Genomic DNA, 20,406 nt, shown 5'->3' with positions numbered 1-20,406 from the left:
GCTCTTACCATGGAAGGTGATAGAAATCCACCCAGAGCCACTGAGTCTAAAGGAGAACTTGGGACTTCCTTGGTCCATTGGTTAAGATTCAGTGCTTCCACTGCAGAGGGCATGATCCCTGGGTCAGGAAGATCCCCTGGAGAAGGGAATGGCAACCCACTCTAATGTTCTTGCCTGGAGAATACCATGGACAGAGAAGCCTGGCGGGCTATGTCCTTGGGGTAGAAAAGAGTCGGAAAAGACTTAGCAACTGAGCACACACAGACAATATAGGCTTTAGATCACTATAGTGATAATCCTCTTGCAAATTATAAGTGTATCAAATTAACAAGCTGTATACCTTAAACTCAAGCTTCCCTGGTGGCTCAGTGGTAAAGAATCTGTCTACAGTGCAGGAGATCTGGGTTCAATTCCTGGGTTGGGAAGATCCCCTTGAGGAGGGAATGGCAACCCACTCCAGTAGTCTTGCCTGGAGAATTCCATGGACAGAGGAGCCTGGAGGGTTACAGTCCATAGGGTCACACAGAGTAGGACAAGACTGAAGTGGCTAAGCAACAGCAGCAGATACCTTAAACTTACACAACATTGTAAGTCAATTATGTTGCAATAAAGCTGGAGAAACAAACAAATTAGTAATAGATTTCCCCAGGGGAAGGAGTAAAAGGTGGGGGGAGGCATTGAGGTCCCTGGTTAATTCCCTGACATCCATCCCACCCCTCCCTACTGAAAAGCTAGAACACACTGTGGACAAATGTCCCCACCTCTGGGCATGGCTTTGGTTAGTCTCATCAAAATTCCATACTCAGGGATGGGCAGGATGAAGCCAAGGAGATAGAGGAAAAGTTTGCCAAATTTTTGGAAAGACATTCTATTTCCTAAAATTTCTCTCCCTGTCTGGAGGATAATATTCCACATTCAATTGCTACTGAAACATTTTGTGACTGTGTGGAGAACAAAGCTTAGGATGAAGCCAAGCTCTGGACAACAGAGCCAATAGACCAAAACTCCTGGGTCTTTGATTATATGATCAAGCCACCGAGATTGAACAACCCAAAGCACACCCTTCTCTAGACTTCTTTCTTGAGCCAGTAAATTTGCCTGTTCAAGTCAGCTTTCTGTGAATCGCAGCAAAAGGGTCTTATCTGATACCGGAAGATATGCAGGGAAGAGGTGAGCAAGGGACAGTCTGAAGGTCAGATTAAATTTACATGCCCAGGACAGTGAAAAAACCCATGTGACCAGAGTGAAATTCATGAGCAGTTACATCAGAGGCTAAGTGAAACAAGCCAGAGAAAGAAATACTGTATGATCTCACTTACATGCAGAATCTAAGAAAAACAAACCAAACATATAGATACCGAAACCAGATTGGTAGGTTGCCAAAGTGGGGGACGAAATGGGTGAAGGAAGTCAAAAGGTACAAACTTCTGGGACTTCCCTGGTGGTCCAGTGGCTAAGACTCCAAGCTCCCAATGCAGGCGGCCTGGGGTTTGATCCCTGGTCAGGGAACTAGATCCCACTTGTGATAACTAAAGATCCCACATGACACAACAGAGACCCAGTACAGTCAAATAAGTAAATAAATGTATTTTTTTAAAGGTGCAAACTTCTAGCTATAAGATAAATAAATCCTAGAAAAAAATTTATGGGTATATCAAAGAAGAAGGGAAGGGTGGGATGAATTGGGAGGCTGGGATTGACCTATGTATATACACTACTGATACCATGTATGAAATAGATCACTAATGAGAACCTGCTGTTCAGCACAGGGAACTCTACTCAGTGCTCTGTTCCTATGTGCATGCTAAGTCATTTCAGTTGTATCTGACTTGGCAACCCTTCGGACCGTGGCCCACCAAGCTCCTCTGCCAATGAGATTTTCCAGGCAAGAATACTGAAGTGGGTTGCCATTTCCTCCTCCAGGGAATCTCCTCAATCCAGGGATCAAACCTGTGTTTCTTATGTCTCCTGCACTGGGAGGCAAGTTCTTTACCACTAGCAGTGACCTAAGTCGGAAGGGTATCTAAAAAGCAGGGGATATATGTTTATGAATACCTGATTCACTTTGCTGTGCAGCAGAAACTAATACAACATTGTAAAGCAACTATACTCCAATTAAAAAAATGTTTTTAAGATAAATAAGTCCTAGAGATATAATGTACAGCATGGTGACTATAGTTAACAATACTGCGTTGCATGTTTGAAGGTTGCTAAGAGTAAATCTCAAAAATTCTCATCATGAAAAAAATTTGTAACTATGTATGGGGATGGATGTTAAGTAAACTTATGGTTTCACAATACATACATATATGAATACAATGCTATATGTCAATTATATCTCAATTTTTAAAACTATTTTAACAGTGAAGGGAAAGGAAACTGATTTTTAGAAAAACTTCTTGAACCACTCTGGCCCACAGAAGCCTCTGCTCTCTCAGGCTGTCAGTCCTTTGATTTTGTACCTGAGCTCAACTATCTTGCAGTGACATTCCTACTGTGGTCTGGTTCAGTCCTCTAGTTCCTTTGTCTACATAGCATTTTTCTTTCTGCTAAATATGTCTTGCTGCCTTATCTATGTTGTGGAAATCATGCAGTATTTATGTGCTTTATAAAAACATTTTCTGGATCATCGGTCCATGCCCACCGTGATCACAATAATGGCAAGGACAAATGAATGAATACATGAACCTGGAAATAATGATCTTGCCTTGTAGGTGGAGCCTTGGGCTTAGGACCTACAATTTTTAAATAGAATTTGGAAGCTCATTTTCTCTTCTTTTCTTTAAGTATTTATTTTGGCCAGGCCCCACAACATGTGGGATCTGTTACTTGAACCCAAGTCCCTACACTGACCACACAGAAACCTACCACTGGACTACCAGGTAAGCTCTTGGACCTGCATTTCCATTCATTCTGCTGCTAACAAGTTCTGTGACTTTGGGAACGATATTCAGCTTCACTGAATGATTTTTTATACCATCTGTTGAAATGGTGCTGAAAATATCATCTCTTCTGGATAAGTGAGAATTGAAAGAGAAGTATGTGCCCAAATGCTTGGAAATAAAGTCCAGGAGAAGTTGTGAAGAGATTGGGAGAATCACTGCTTCTAAGAAAACATGAGAAGAAGAAAGAAAAGTATGTATTAGTACAAAGGGAATTATTCCAAGGCCCAGCCTAAGAACAGGCTCAAAATGGCAACTCAGTAAATGTCTTTCATGCATTCATGCATTATTTACTCATTTATTCAACAAACGTGAATTTCCCATTGCAGCAATGAATCCCTGAGGGTCCTGGTAAAGGCACCATCTGCTTCAGGGCTGGGTCCAGTCCTGCTGTCCTGAATTTTGCTCATGGTTATGTGAAGAGGTATGGGGACTTCCCTGGTGGTCCAGTAGCTAAGAGTCTGCCTTCCCAATGCTGGGGGCCCGGGTTCAGTCACTAGTCGCGGAACTAGATCCCACGTGCCACAGTTAAGAGTTCACATGCTGCAATTTGAAGATTGAGGATTAGAGCATCACAACTAAGACCCAGTGCAGCCAAAATAAAGTTAAGAGGTGCAATACGCTTTCAGGACAGCACCTACTCCACTGCTATCCTTCCTGGCCCAGCAAAGCCTTCTTGAAGCTGGAATGTAAAGGCCCTTTGAGGGCAGTTAATGAACTGAGGAATTACGGGTAAAGGCACAAGGAAAGGGCCTCAAACAGATTCCAAGTTCCCCAGCCACTATTTCTTCCAACACCTCCACAAGTAACACCTGCTTGACCCTAAAACTTCAGTGTTGAGATGAGACAGAAAATAAATAAGGAATTCTCTGAATCATTCGGGAAAAAGTGAACAGTCTCCCTTTGACTGACTTTAGCCTGATAGAAATCAAGGCATGTGAATCCCACCCCATCCCCCCTTGTCTCTGGAGTGATCAGAGTCATTTTCTGAACACTCTGCTTCTCTTTCAGCTCAGTCCTAGATAACAGTTTCTATCCCAGTCTCCACTGCCAGTGAGAAGTGCAAATTGAAGCAATTATCTGGATTGTTCAAGGGAAAAAAAAGCCTCAGAAATCCTTCTGCCTGAGTGATCTAGGTAATTGCTTCAATTTTCACATCAGCTCCCCATCTTAGGCAGTCACTGGGATTGTCATTTAACTTAAACCCTGGGGTCTGCAGGTTCTGATGTGGGTTTAATCATTTCTGATGGCCTGCGCCCAGCTCCATTCCTGTAAGTACAAAAAATATCTGGCCCTAGTGAAGATTAAAAACCAAATGAACAGGTGGAAATGTTTTTTAGTGTTTAAAATCCCTTTAAAACTTGCAAAAAAATAAGTCTATTTCCACGGAATGGAAAATCAGGATATCTTTTAAACTATAGCACCTCAAGATGTCCAGATAACCCAGCTCTGCGGGGAAGAAGCAAAGACTCACTTCCTTTTGTCATGACATTAGCTGATCTGAAAGAGAAAGCATGTTTTCTTGCCTGTTTCCTTGGAGAGGAGCTGACATATCAACTGAGATTTATTTTACTAGATTAAACCTTTACTATTAATTCCTGCAGAAAAAAAAAAAAAGAGAGAGAAAAAATCCAGGGCACTGGATGAATAAGATGGATAACTATTGACTCTAAAGAGGGAGAGGAGAGAGAAAAGCCAAACTCTTTTATGTCCTAGGGGTGGAGGTAGGGACCCACCTGTGCAGGACTCTGGCTACCAGGCACTAGGCCTAGTCAGGAGTCAAGATACAGGAGGTGAGGGGCATGGGGGCCCCTGCCCTTCTCCGGGCTGGCAGCACAATCCTAGTGTGACCTGAATGTCAGTGATTCCCTCATTTTTTAGCAACTGTATCTAACTTCATGCAGTCCCTACTTGGAGACAGAGTTCAACACTGCTGCTGCTGCTGCTGCTGCTGCTAAGTCGCTTCAGTCGTGTCCGACTCTGTGTGACCCCATAGAAGGCAGCCCATCAGGCTCCCCCGTCCCTGGGATTCTCCAGGCAAGAACACTGGAGTGGGTTGCCGTTTCCTTCTCTTCAACATTGCTAGTTCCTCTAAAAATCCACTCTCAGGAAAGCATTAGAAGTAATTCAACTTTACTGAAAATGTGACAGGAATCACAGATTAGGGATTTCTATTGCACACTCCACAGAGAACTATTTAAAAATCAGGCTCATGTCTCCGAAGTTCCACCTCCATCGTGCACCAGGGAGGGTCTCTTCATCCCAGCGCCCATGTGAGCCTGATGCAGAGCTAGTCCGTGGTGTCCCAGCTCCATTGCAGCCTCTAACTCATCAGTGTGCTCGGCAAATATATGGGGCTTCTCTAGTCAGCAGCCCCATCCTCCTCAGACACCATCAGAAAAGGAATAAATATAAACACATCTCCTGGTTGGTTTAAATATAAACCAACAATGGAGAAACATAGCAGCATCCTCAGCAAATCAACTCGTTGTAAATATGTTAAATAAAGACCAAGAATTCCAAGATGGATGTGGTTCCTATGGAGGTTCTCCTTTACCTTTTGAAACAGTGAGTGAGATAGTTTTCTTCAACAGAAGTCAGAGAAAGTACCCAAAGATGAGAAGCCTTTTCTTCAACACTGGTATTAGTTACCTACTGCTGCATAACAAATTACCCCAACAGCTAGCGAACAACATTCACAGTGGGTCAGGAATTGGGCATCCCTTAGCTGAGTCCTGTGGCCCATGTTTCATCTTTCATGCAGCCATGGTGGCAACCATCTCTAGGCTCAAACTGGGAAGGATCCATTCCTTGCTCATTCTTGTGGTTTGGGGCAGGATTCCATTCCTCTCTGGTTGTTGGCCAGAGGCTACCCTTTGTTTTTTGTCCAGTGAGCCTCTCAAGAGCTGTAGATATCATCAGAGCAAGTGAGAGAGAGAAAACAAGACCAAAATCACAGTCTTTCATAGCTTAATCTCATCCAGTGATGTTTCCATACTTCCCTGATTAGATGTAAATCACTAGGTCTAGCTCACTTCCAAAAGGAGGAGATTACACTTTGGTGTGATTATCAGGAGGCATGGCCCATAGGGGGCAATCTTAGAAGGCTGCCTATCACAACAACCAATAAATGAATTAGCTGTCACTTACCTGTCATTTACATTGAAATAGGGCAGAGAGTAGACCTAAGGAGTACAACTTTGGAAACAGACCCTTCACTCAAAGAGCTTCAGTCTAATCGGGAGACAAGATATACAGAGATTAAAAGAAAAACTGCCATTCTAAACAACAAAAAACTTAAGATGGCTCCTATCAAAGGAAAAAATATACTAAACTTCATAAAAATATAAAATGCTATATATCAAAAATCATACACAGGGACTTTCCTGGTGGTCCAGTGGTTAAGAATCCACCTGCCAATACAGGGTACACAGGTTCAATCCTTGGTCAGGGAACTAGATCCCACATGCCTTGGGGCAACTGCACCAGTTACTGAGCCTGCACTCTAGAGTCCATGCCCTGCAATGAGAGGCCACTGCAATGAGAAGTCCACGCACCGCAACTAAAGTACACTCAGGGCAATGAAGACCCAGTACAGCCATAAAATATAATAAACAAATAAGTAAATAATCAGCTAAGGAAGGTGTTGCAACATATATGACAAAGAGTCGATATCATTAATAAAGGATGCTTACTAATCAATATGACAATTGTAATGTACAACAGAAAAAAAAACAGCCAAGAGCATAAACACTCAAGAAACAAAAGAATTAAATGCATGAAAAACTATTCAGCCATATTACTAACCAAAGGAATGCCTAGTAAATCGGCAAAGATTATGAAGAGTAACAACACCCAATGTTGTAACGCAAAGAAGGCAACTTTCTCTTACCCTACTGATAGGAGGGGAGATATGTACAATTCTTCTGGGAGGGCAACATAAATCAAACCCTGAAATGTGTACAGATGCAGACTTCCTACTGAAAGTGACAGAAATACCAGGCAAGCAAGCATTTGTACCTTCAGGGAACAAGAAGTGCAAACTTGAAAGGAGACATCTGAGAACTAAAATTGGAAAAGTGCATTTATGCCAAATTACTGAGAGCCTTGGGCCACAGGTGGTGATGTCTGGGTGGCATTCAGCTGACAATGGGAAATCACTGGAGGTTTTTAAGGAGAGGAGTGACCAGGTGAGAAAAGAGTTCTAAGTCCAGTTAGCAACGCCAATGAGATACAAATCCAGGGAAAGAACTGGAGAGATTCATCACTCTCTCATCCCATGGATCCACTTTGGCTTCACTGTACAGCAGAGCCAAAGCAATAGCCCTTCCTACTGAATGGGGATCAGATGGTAGCTTCAGCCTTTTGGTCTCACTCACAGAGGCCTGAACAACAACTATGTGTTGTTTCTTGCCAATCTATGACTCACTGCACATTTCTGCTGACCTGGCTGGACTCTCTCACATTTCAGGGGATCAGCTGGCTGTCAGTTAGTCTAAGATGGTCCAGTCTCCTCTCCACGTCTCTCCACGACCCCAGGAAACAAGCCTTGGCACGTTTTCACAGTGAGGTAGAGTGAGCAAGCCCAACTATGTAAAAGATTAGGTACAAACGTGCATGTACTTTCCAAGCCTCTACTAGCCTCATACTTGCTAACACTGGCCAAGACAGAGTGAGAGAGAACTGCAAAATCCCAGGGCAAGGCTGTAAATATGAACTGAACAATGTCCCCCTCAAATTCATATGTTGAAATCCTAATTTGACCGTCTCTGGAGATGGGGTCTTTGGAAAGGTAATTAAGGTTAAATGAGGTCGTAAGAGTAAGGTCTTAGTCTGATAGATTGTGGCCTTAGAAGAAGAGGAAGATGCAACTGTAAATGGAATTGTTTCTTGAATTTCTCTTTCTGATCGTTCATTGTTAGTATATAGAAATGCAACAGATTTCTGTGTATTAATTTTGTAACCTGAAATTTTACTAAATTCATTCATGAGTTCTACCAGCAACCTAAATGTCCATAGACAGAGGAACGGATAAAGAAGATATAGTACATATATACAACCTAATATTACTCCGTCATGAAAAAGAATGAAATAATGCCATTTGTAGTAACATGGATGGACCTAGAGATTGTCATGCTGAGTGAAGTAAGTCAGACAGAGAAAAAGAAATATTGTATGACATCCGTTATATGTGGAATCTAAAAAGAAATTATACAAATGAGCTTATTTACAAAGCAGAAAGAGACTCACAGACTTGGAAAACAAACAGTTGTTGGAAGAGGGGATGGGAGGAAGAGACAGGGAGTTTGGGATGGACATGCAGACACTGGTCTATTTAAAATGGATAACCAACAAGGACCTACTGTATAGCATATGGAACTCTGCTCAATGTTATGTGGCAGCCTGGATGGGAGAGGAGTTTGGGGGAGAATGGGTACATGTGTATGTATGGTTGGGTCTCTTTGCTGTCCACCTGAAACTATCACAACATTGTTAATCAGAAATACTCCAATACAAAACTGAAAGTGAAAAAAAAACAAAAAATGAAGTGGAAGAGAGAAATACCCTCCTCTCTCTCTACCATGTGAAGGCACAGCGAGAAGGTGACCATCTGTAGCCAGAGAGCGCTCACCACAACCTGACCCTGACGGAACCTTGATCTTAGATGCCCCCATCTCCAGAACTGTGAGGAAATAATTTTCTGTTGTTTAAACTCCCCAGTCTATGGCATTTGGTTATGGCAGCCCAAGCCGACTACGGCATGGACACACAGAGGCCGTTTACTACCATGAGGAGGGCGGAAGGAAACAGAAAGCAGGGAGGAAGGGAGGGGAGGAGGGAGGGATACTTATTCTTAAATATGTGTAGGCAGGGGTGGTATGAATTAGGTGTTTGGGACTGACATATACATACTACGATGCATAAAACAGATAACTAATGAGAACCTACTGTACAGGGAACTCTACTCAATTCTCTGTGGTGACCTAAATGGGAAGGAAATCCAAAATAAGAGGAAATATATATGCATAGCTGTAGAGCTATATATATGCATTTGCTGTAGAGCAGAAACTAACACAACATTGTAAAGCAACTGTACACCAGTTAAAAAGCATGTGTAAAGTTGGGAAAATGAATACACTCCATCCTCTTTCATCTCAAAGTGGACCATGTGCCCTGCACACATCTGCAGTCTCCATCTGCGAGCAGGGTGCGGTCAGAAGGTGAGGATCAGGATCAGGGAGCAAGAAGGGCCTTGACACTGACTCGATTTATTTCAAAAAGACACTGAAATGGTTTGGGGATTTTCCATGCGTGGGACAAAATAAATTGTGTGAAAGGTTCCTATTCTGCCTGGAGGCCTCTCATCACGGCCCACTCTTTGCCTATCTTCTAAATGTCAGGTAAGCCTGAGGAATCTTAAAAAGCAAAATGTGTCTTCCTATTTAAAAAAAGTTTGAGGATACCTACAGGCCTCCCTGCCCTAAAATATAAATATTAAAAAATGGCTCTAATGAGCAAATCTACATATATATACACACACACACACACATATATATATATATATATTTTTTTTTTGGCCACACCACCAATGCATGTGGAACTTTCCCTACCAGGGAATCCTGCACCCCCTGCAGTGTAAGCAAGGAGTCTTAATTATTGGACCACCAGGGAAATTCTACTTTAATATACTTCTGGTTGAGTTATTGGAAGATCCAAATCAAAGGAAAATATTTATACTGATTGTAAGACTCCACCATAGGAAACTGTACTGCAGAGCTTTAAGAATTTTCAACTCAAAAATAATATGTATATTCTTGCTACCACAGGAGCTACTAAGATAAGCAAGGCATGGCGCCTGCCTTCCTAGAATTTACCGTCCAGGGGAGAAACAGAGACCTGGAAAATAACTGAATCTGGGGTTTCAGAGGAGTCAACCTGTCATGGTCACAGAGTAAGGCCATGTGCTTGTGGAAGAGAGGTGGGGTCTCCACTGCCAGACCCCGGAAGAGCGTGGCAGGCCTCGGGCAGGTAGGAGAAGGCTCCAGCTTCTCTCAGGGCTCCCTGCTTGGAATCCTCGACATCAAGGGGGGCCAGTAGTGCTGGGACTTGAGACAGCCGGGCTGCATGAATGCAAACTCCTGTGTGTAACCACAGCTCCCCTTCTGTGTTCACGTGTCAGGAGTGAGAGAATGGAGGCTGAGGAGCGAGTATTGCTTCTCTTCCTCTGGGGGAGGGGAGTCAGCTCACCAAGGAAGGGAGGGAGGTGCCTCAGTCACCCAGGGAAGGTCACTCCTGGCCGCTTCATCCCAATACCTCTAGAGCATATTGGGAGCAAAAATGATGCATCTAGATGGAAATATGATTGGGGGTTGGAGACTGAAATGGGGGAAGAATCAACGTCAGAAATAGACACTGAGAAGAGTCTCCAGCAGTGGTAGAATTAAAAAGTAGGGGATGATGAGGGTTAACAGAAAACTGTAACAAGTGGTATCTCTGGTAGATTTGACAGATAAGAAGCAACATCTTCTGTCATTTTGACTTGTCATCATCTAGAAATGCCAACTCTGTAAAGATCCCACCACACCTGCCAGCAGAGACCACCCAACCCTTGGGTGCCACTTCTCTGAGGACCAGGCTGCCTGTACTCACTAGTCTTACCACCTCCAGGCAGAAGGTTGTCTCTGGTGGAAAAGCTTGGTAGGATGAAGAGTTTCCCAGAAGCAGAGCCCAGGGTGGGCAGTGCCATGGCAGGGGTTTCTTGAAGAGTGAAGGGAACAGATGAGTGAGGTGTGGTGAGGCCACAGGAGACTGGCTCTGGAATGGTCCCAAGAGGAAACTCTGACACATAATTACACCCCCGTGAGGAAGGGGGTAGTCTTTTGTATCCCGGTATCGGTCAGTCACTGGATGTGAGGAGTCCTCTCTCAGGTTAAGAGCAGGTCAGTTCTCTACAGAGGAGCTCTAGAGAGCTCCCAGCACCAGGGGAGGGAGCAAGCTGGTAAGGGGCTATGTGTGGGGCACCAGGGCGTCCACAACGGAGGCACATGCTCCGCAGAGAGAGAGACCTGTGAGTGTGCTGTGTTCAGAGCACAGTGCTGGTGTGTAAACGACAAGGCTGTAAGTGAGCACGGAATGAGATGATGCAGGAGAAAACAGTCACCTGTAAGACGCCAGCTACATGTCCCAGATCTCACAGGTCTGATGTGAAGACCAGATGGCGCACGAGGGACAAAATGGTACTCTAGAAACTAGAAGAGCTATACCCAGGGGCTAATAATTCAAGATTTGTTTTTGATAGTCATAAATCCATGCAAGAAGGACTGTGGATTAGGAATTACATTCCAGGCACTGTGCTGGGCATTAGGGATTCAGCAAAACAAATATGCTCTCACGGAGCTTATGGTCTAGTGATGGCAACGGACACACAGTTCCACAGATGCCTATTGAACTGCAATTGTGGCAAGTATCAATACTTTGGAAAGAAAAGTGCAGAGTGTGTGGTGGTGGTGGCTGGAGCAAGTGCCATTTAAACTAAGATGGGAGGAAGGATGGGGATAGAATTTGAGGTAGATGTGACAGGGGAAAGGATGCCAGTGGTTTTGAGTAAAAAAAGAGAAGCTTGTGGTTCTGGAGCAGGTAGATAAGCAATGGGGCTGGATAGTTCAGGGATCAAAGACTGAACCATGAAGATGTGACTAGATAGATTGTTAAGTGGATAGATCCATGGATAAATAGGTGGATGGATAAAGATAGAATAGATAGAATCTATCTGTATATAAATATATCTGATTATTGATCTGTAATCTATCTAATAGAATTTATTATATCTGCTAATGCTGTCATAAACTGAAAATTGGGATTCATTTTTCTCCTCTTACTCCCTTTTAGATGACCAGACATATGTTTTCAGTTGATACTAACATTTGTTACAAATCATCACCATCAGGCAGAGGACTAGATTTCAGATTTCAGGTAGGATGTTTTTAATTGTTCACCCACATCACTAAGCCCAGTGCATTCTTTCTGCAAAATATCGTTCCTGACAATCTTATGGTTGCCAGGGGAAAGGGTGATAGGAAGGGATAGTTAGGGAGTTTGGGATGGACATACACACATTGCTGTATTTAAAATGGATAACCAACAAGGTCCAACTATATAGGACAGAGAACTCTGCTCAATGTTATGTGCCAGCCTGGATGGGAAGGGAATTTGTGGGAGAACATGTAAATATCTGGCTAAGTCCCTTCACCGTTCACCTGAAATTGTCACAGCATTGTTAATCAGCTATACCCCAATATAAAATAAAAAGCTAAAAAAATAAAATGAAGTATAGAAGCAATAAATAATTAAATATTGTTCCTGTATGTCCCTCCTTATACATGCCTAGCAATTATCCTAGACTAAGCTCTCTTGACATCCCACCTAAATTACTGCAGGAGCTTAACTGCTTTCTCTGCACCATATACTGTGATCTCACATTTATCTGTCCAATGGCCACTCTAAAACTTAATTCCATTTTTACTATTCCATAAATTACACATACATAAGGCAACATACAAAAATGAGAGGCACAACTATAGAGAAAGGGAAAGCAAAGTTATACACAATTGCAGGAAAAATGATTACTACCAACACCACCTTCAAATAATGAGTTAGCTACAAAGCTAATAGACCAAATATGCAAGTTCAATAAAGTGGTCAGATGAAGAATAAGTGGATGAAATCACTGATTTTTTTCTGCCCATCAGGAATATTCAGCTTCATAGGGAAGATGAAATGTCATTAACAAGAGCTCAGGGTTTCATGTAAAGGTGGAAAGAAACAGACACTTGCCTTATGTAAACAATAGAGAAGGGGCTGCGATCCAAAAGTCTATAAGCAATAAATGCTGGAGAGGGTGTAGAGAAAAGGGAACCTTCTTACACTGTTGGTGGGAATGCAAACTAGTACAGCCACTATGGAGAACAGTGTGAGATTCCTTAAAAAACTGGAAATAGAACTGCCTTATGATCCAGCAATCCCACTGCTGGGCATACACACTGAGGAAACCAGAATTGAAAGAGACACATGTACCCCAATGTTCATCGCAGCACTGTTTATAATAGCCAGGACATGGAAGCAACCTAGATGTCCATCAGCAGATGAATGGATAAGAAAGCTATGGTACATATACACAATGGAGTATTACTCAGCCATTAAAAAGAATACATTTGAATCAGTTCTAATGAGGTGGATGAAACTGGAGCCTATTATACAGAGTGAAGTAAGCCAGAAAGAAAAGCACCAATACAGTATATACTAATGCATATATGTGGAATTTAGAAAGATGGTAACAATAGCACTGTATGCGAGACCACAGAAGAGACATTGATGTATAGAACAGTCTTTTGAATTCTGTGGGAGAGGGAGAGGGTGGGATGATTTGGGAGAATGGCATTGAAACATGTATAATATCATATTTGAAACAAGTCACCAGTCCAGGTTCGATGCACGATACTGGATGCTTGGGGCTGGTGCACTGGGACGACCCAGAGGGATGGTATGGGGAGGGAGGAGGGAGGAGGGTTCAGGATGGGGAACACATGTATACTTGTGGCGGATTCATTTTGATATATGCCAAAACCAATACCATATTGTAAAGTTAAAAAATAAAATAAAAAAAAAAAACAATAGAGAAGGGCCCAAGCTCTGGTGCCACACTGCATGGGTTTCAATTCCAACTCCACTTTATCACAGGTCAGTGAACCTCCTGTGCCTCAATTTACTCATCTATAAAATGGGGATGATAATCATACTACCTCAAAGGTTACTATGAGGATTAATAAAATAATACACATCAAGTATTATGTGTTAGAGCAATGTGTAGCAGAATAAGCTGTATAGAAGTGTTTGCTGTTATTTTTATTTTTTATTATTGGCTGTTAGCCAGCTGTCACCTGCCCTGAAATTTTGCCTTAAGCCCTGAGTCTCACAAATCCTTCCTTGAAAACAGTCCTGTGATCTCCTAACCTCCATCTCTTGATTAAAACAGGGGTTCAGTGCAAGTCCAAGATTCAGGCACCATGCTAGCTCTCCTATCATTATTGGCCCCTTTTTAGTTAAGGGTATTTTCTCCCAAAGCGACCAAATTTGCAGTGATAGATACCACTCAGCAGCCAGCAAGGATGACATTTTACTATATTCAGTTCTAAGTTTAGCTCCTGGGAACTAGTCTCAAACACCTTCATTTAGAAGAGGATCTTTGCTGTATATTTGCATTTATAAAATTTCCATTTGAATGTAATTCTAGGTCCAAAATAATTACCTCTACAAGGGAGATTTTAAATGACAAAAGTTGTTTGTTTTTATCCTTTTCATTATCAAGTTCCAAAAACTATTAGGATCCAGGTCTCAGCTTGGGCATGCCAGATACAGACGTCCATTACCTTCACATTCCAAAGGTTTTAAGATACTGTAATGGCTGCATCTGGATAGTTTGGCCACTGGAACATCAAGATGACAAGGAACCAAAGTTATCTGCTACCTGGAGGCCGCAAAGTATGCAGCAGGGCCTCCAAGCTAAAGATGAGTAAAAGAGATTACCTAGTGCCTGGAGAATCCCAGGGACGGGGGAGTCTGGTGGGCTGCAGTCCATGGGATTGCACAGAGTCGGACACGACTGAAGCGACTTAGCAGCAGCAGCAGCAGTGTTGTTTTACTGTCTGTTTATTTCTCCTTTGTTACTCTGAGCTTTCAATTATCTTCAAAGAATATCTTCTAGCCTCTTCTCAGCTGTGCCAGATGGAATTAAGGGAATAGTTGAATGCTGTATGGCCTCATACTTGGGTTGAACCCTCAAAAGTAAAGCAGTGGTCCCCAAAGTCAGCCCATAGGTAATAGTGAGAAAGCTGCAGGAGAGAAGTGAATCTCAGAGAGGCGATGAGGGCTTCAAGGTCTGGTTAGCACTCCTCACTTGTTGGTTCATCCCCTATAGTTGGCCTTAGATGATCTGGACTAGATTTTATTAGGCTAGCCATCTAATTCCTTTCAGTCTAAAACTAAGTAGTATTGATCCAAGGAGGAATTTATATTAGGTATCAGGGCTCAGGGAATTAGAGGTAAGTGTTAATGAGAATTTAAAGGAAAGAGAGACCATTTCTAGATGTTGAGGGGTCAAGTACAATTTCTTAGAGGAGGTGACATTTGAGAGATATTTGAAAACAGTGGCTTCAACACACAAGGATTCATACTCACTTTAAGAAAGCAACCTAGGACTGATACGGTGGCTCTGGGAAATGACAAAGGACTCAGTAATGACAGTGAAACGTTTCCTATGTTTCTACTCTGCCATCCTCACCGTGTGACCTCCACCCCTAGAACTGCCTCATTGTCCAAGATGACAGCTAGCACTCCAGCCATCAAGACCATGTTCCAGTCAACAAGAAAGATGAAGGCTCACAGCCTGACTGAACAACCCCCTTTAAGCAGTTTTCTTCAAGACACAGGCAATACATCTACTTACAACTCAAAGATCAGAACTCACTTGGCTACACCTAACTGTTATATAGTCTTTTATCTGGGTACATTGCTGCCTAAAATAACATTGGAATTATGTGCTTGAGGAAGAAGGAGAAAATGGCTATTAAATCAGAGACCAACTCGTGGTCTCTGGCACAGGAATTCTGAACGTTTCTAAACAAAGTAATGATATCGATCAAAATGCCCCAAAGAAAATACTTTATCAATGGGGTATAAAACTGGTTGGTGGGAATTTCACTTCCAGGATGGTATCACGAGGAGCTAGCGGATCCAGTCCCCAGTAAAACAAGCAAAGCTGATGAAAATCATTTCTAAAACAATCATTTGAAATCTTTGGAAATTGTCCTAAGGGCATACAACAAATGAAGAAACATTTATTCAAGAAAATATATTAACCTTGATAAGAACAATAGGATAAATATTTATTCAAGAAAATATATTAAACTTGATAAGATATGTCCAAGGCATATGAGCCATGACCTATGTCCTTGCTTTTCTTATCCCATCTCAGCTTGATGGAAGCTCTTCTCAAAAGAGGTGTGATCAAGAAGACAGGACTTCTTTCCCCTCATCTCCCAATCAACGGCTGTTGTATTTCACTGGGAGAGGCAAGCCACTCTCCCACATTTCTCATTCCATTCAACTCCAGGTACAGGCGCTAGATTCTATTGAAAGCTTTCCTACTATCCAGCTTTAACACTTAGTATGGAGGTTCTATCTCAGGCTTGACAAACCAAAAACACAGGGGCCTCAGTCACCCCCATCCCAGTGCTCACTTGTAGGGCAGCAGCAAGCCAAGAAGACTAGGGTCTACCATACCAGCCATTGCTGAGTTGTGGCTCAGAAGTTTGCCCAAGGGAAAGGCAGCCCATAAGAAAAGAGAGCTCAAAGCTCTCATCAGGGCTTCCATGGTGGCTCAGATGGTAAAGCGTCTGCTTGCAATGCGGGAGACCCAGGTTCCATCCCTTGGTCAGGAAGATCCCCTGGAGAAGGAAATGGCAACCCACTCCAGTACTCTCGCCTGGAAAATTCCATGGATGGAGGAGCCTGGTGGGCTACAGTCCACAGGGGTAGCAGAGTCGGCAACTTCACTTTCTTTCTTTCAAAGCTCTCACCAAAGAACTTTATTTAAAACAGAGTGTGCAGTAGTTCAAGCCTAAGAGTGCTGTAGAAAACATTGAAAGCGAAAGTTGCTCAGTCGTGTCCAACTCTTTGCGACCGTATACAGTCCATGGAATTTTCCAGGCCAGAATACTGGAGTGGGTAGCCTTTCCCTTCCCCAGAGATCTCCCCAACCCAGGGATCAAACCCAGGTGTCTCGCATTGCAGGCAGATTCTTTATCAGCTGAGCCACCAGAGAAGCTCAAGAATACTGGAACGGGTAGCCTCTCTCTTCTCCAGAGGATCTTCCCAACCCAGGAATCAAACTGGGGTCTCCTGCATTGCAGGCAGATTCTTAACCAGTTGAGCTACCAGGGAAGCCCCTTATAGAAAATAATGGGTCCTTTTAATTAAGAACAATAAGCTTAAACATAGGCTAACTAGTTCACCAGACAGAACTATGGAAAGACGCTGATAGAAATAGCCCAACTGGGGGTCTAAACAAACCTCAAAGATTGCCTTAAAAAACTGGTCTTGCATAAAAAAACTCTGTCATGGCAGAATAGGAAGCTCCAAAAATCTGTCTCCCCACCTGGACAATGACTATCTAGCAGAAATTGCCCAATAAAGAAATTTTGAAGTTCTGGAGTCTACTGATAACCTAATATTCCAACTTGAGACAGTGGGTAAAAAGAGAGAGAGAAATTAAACTTCAATTTGGCAGAAGGATAAAAGTAATAAGGATTAGAATAGAGATTTTTTAAAAACTGAGAACAGAAAAGCAGAATCAATGTAATCAACCAATAGTTGATTCTTCAAAAAGATAAAATCAACAAACCTTTACCTAGACTGACCAAGAAAAACAAAGAGAAGGCTCAAAGTACTAAAATCATAAATGAAAGAGGCGGTTATTACTACTGGTATTGTCCCAATTTACAGATGAGGAAACTGAGGCTCAGAGAAACTAAGGAACCTGTTCAAGATCACACAGTAGCAACACTGGACTTCAAACCCAGGGCTATTTGGTGGAAGGTCTTGGATCATATCATATGATGTGATCTCTTTTCTTGATACACAAGGTGTAGTCCATGGACCGGCAGCATCAGCATCACCTCAGAGTTTGCTCAAATGCAGACTCTCAGGCTTCACTCAGATGTGTTGAATGCAGAACCTGCACTTTAACAAGATCTACCAGGAAGTCAAATGCATTTAGAATATAAGAGGCACTGCTCTATCTCGTCTTTAAAAGACTTTGACAAGTGTCCGCTCCAAAGTCCAACTGCCTCACTTTACAGATGAGGAAACTGAGGGTAAGAGAGGGCTAGTAAAGTGCCCAGTATTCCTAACTCGATGTCTCTAAAAACAATGGAGACCATACTGCGGACTCTGGCCCATGTGCTGCTGAGGCCAGAAAAGGCAGTCACATCATGGGAGCTGTCAGTCAAGAATGACACTAAAATTCAAGAAAAAACACTGTCCCATTTGTCACAGGAGAACAACAGAGAGGCAGCTGCAGTCTCCCAGGGTCCACCGCCCTTGTAAGAGCCACGGAGATGCTTCCCCAGCCCCGATGTGAGCCCCTGGACGTTCTCACTTCTTTCTTTGCCTCTTCAGGGCTTGCCTATATGCTGTGCATACAGTGGGCACACAGTTCACAGCTGCTGACATCACTAACAACAGTGACAACAGTGGATAGGAGAGATTTGCACAGAGAATGAGGCCCCAACGAGAAGGGGTAAGCTGCAGACAAAACCTGCACATTTGCCTGGGGCAGCCGTGCCAGGCTTCCCTCTCCCATTCACCGCCTTTAATATTTATTACAAAGTCTTATGCTGCTTCAGCAACTCCTGGGCTTTTCCAAATTCTTTAACTGGAGTGCTGGTAAGTGTGCCAGCACTTTACTTTCTTGCATTGACCCCATTTCCTCTTCAATACCATTATTCCTGCTGAAACTGCCAATGTGTTTTTGGCTTTGAGCACTAATGGACATTGCACATCTGAGCCCTAAAGGATCAGCAAAAACTCTCTTTTTGGCCACAGCCAGGCATCTGTGCCCAGTTCTTTCCATCTCCTGACCCCCAGGCTCTGCTTCCACTGGCCACTTGCACTTACCTACTTCCTCCTTTCAGACTCTACCCTCCTCTGGACAACAGTGGGGTGAGCATCCAGGGAGTTCCTTTCGACTGCAGAGGGAAGGTCAGACCAAGTGACCAAGGAGATGAAGAAGCCAAGAGGACAAAAAGGCCTGCAGAGCCTCAGACCCAGCCCACCCTCCACTCTGCCTGAGTCAGGAACATCCCCCAGTCACAGACCCATGCTGGCCAGCCTGACCCCACCCCTGCAGAGGAGGGAGCCTAGTGAGGGGCTTGCCTGTGCACCCAGCCCCATTCCTTTATACTGCTTGTGCTGGCGGTCCCTAGACCACTCCTGGATTCTGAATCCAGCTTTCGGCTCCAACCCTTGGTAATTTTCTGTTGCCTCCTTCCTGATCTGAGATTCTGGACTCAGGTCCTGAGATTTACAGAGCTTCTACATCATTCTCTAAGCTTCTGGCCTTTCTGACAGCAGCTCCTTATTGTTCAGGTTACCAACTACCTGCCTGAGTCCAAGCCCAGTGGTGGGCAGAACCCATCCCTGCTCACCTTTCTGGCCAGTGACTGGGACACAGGAGGCTGCCGCACATCCCGGATCCATGTGGACTCACCTCCTAGTGGCAGTCATACCTCGGGGGACAGAAAGGAAAGAACAGATACCTGGTCATTAGGCTTGAGGAACTGATGAAGTAGACACCTTGGAAACCCAAACAAGGCACAGGCAGGGTGCACACAGACGCCGCAGCCCCCTCGCCTGCACCTCTGTCCATACAGCTCTGACCCAACCTGGGAAACCTGACTTGGTGACAGGAGCAGTCAGCAAGGTCCTTTCCCATGACTCAGAACAGACGCACAGAGATGGTCCATGACCTCCAGGAATTTAGCATCAACACAGAAAGATGAATAAAGGTGAGTTGGATAAAAACCATCAGACCAAAGCCAAGTGAGGAAGACTGATACCACAGACAGGTCAGCAAGTGTGGGGGAGGGGGCAGGGACCATGTGAGCCCGTCTCTGGGCCAGCGACAAGTCAGGCCCTGTGAGCTCTGTGTGCAGCCTGGCTCAGGTGAAGGAAAGTCGAGAGCTCCTCTTGAACACCGACTCAATAAGCCCCCACCACCACCCCTCCCCAAGTCCAGGCAAACCTCACAGCTCAGGTGAGACTATCGGAAATTGCTGACTAGATAGGAGACAGGACTGGCTGAGGACAATGGTGGAAAAGGAGCCTTGGGCCCATGGTCCTGCCATGAGGAGGCATTGAGGAAGGAAGGAAAGGGAAACCCAGGAAACCCAGGAACCCAGAGGGCCTAGCCAGGTAAGAAACGGTGGGTGAGGGCACAGGGCTGGAAGAAAGTGCATCAAGATGAGGATATTGAATGGGATCCATGAGCACGACACAGCACTGCTTTAAATGCAGTCAAAACAGCGGACAGAGAAGCTTAATGGTTAAAAGATGTGAGATGAATTCCCAAGAACCTGAGTGACAATCTTGGCTCTGTAACTTACTAGCTGCGTGACCTCGGATGTGTTAATTCACCTCTCTCAGTCTCAGTTCCATCACGGGTAAATTCCGGATGATACTGAAGTCTATTCAGGCTCTCACTGTCTGGTCCCAGCCTCAGCTCTGGGTCCAGGTGTAGCTGGGGCGGGGGTGGTGGGGGCCGGTTCTGTGGGATTCCCTCTGGGCTCAGAGGTTTGCTGTTGAGGAGCCCATCTAATCATTTTCAGCCTGCTGGCCTTGCTTTGGAAAT

The sequence above is a fragment of the Bos mutus genome, chromosome 2, assembly GCF_027580195.1.
Source record: "Bos mutus isolate GX-2022 chromosome 2, NWIPB_WYAK_1.1, whole genome shotgun sequence".
Classification (NCBI taxonomy): domain Eukaryota; kingdom Metazoa; phylum Chordata; class Mammalia; order Artiodactyla; family Bovidae; genus Bos; species Bos mutus.
This window is presented reverse-complemented; position numbering follows the sequence as displayed.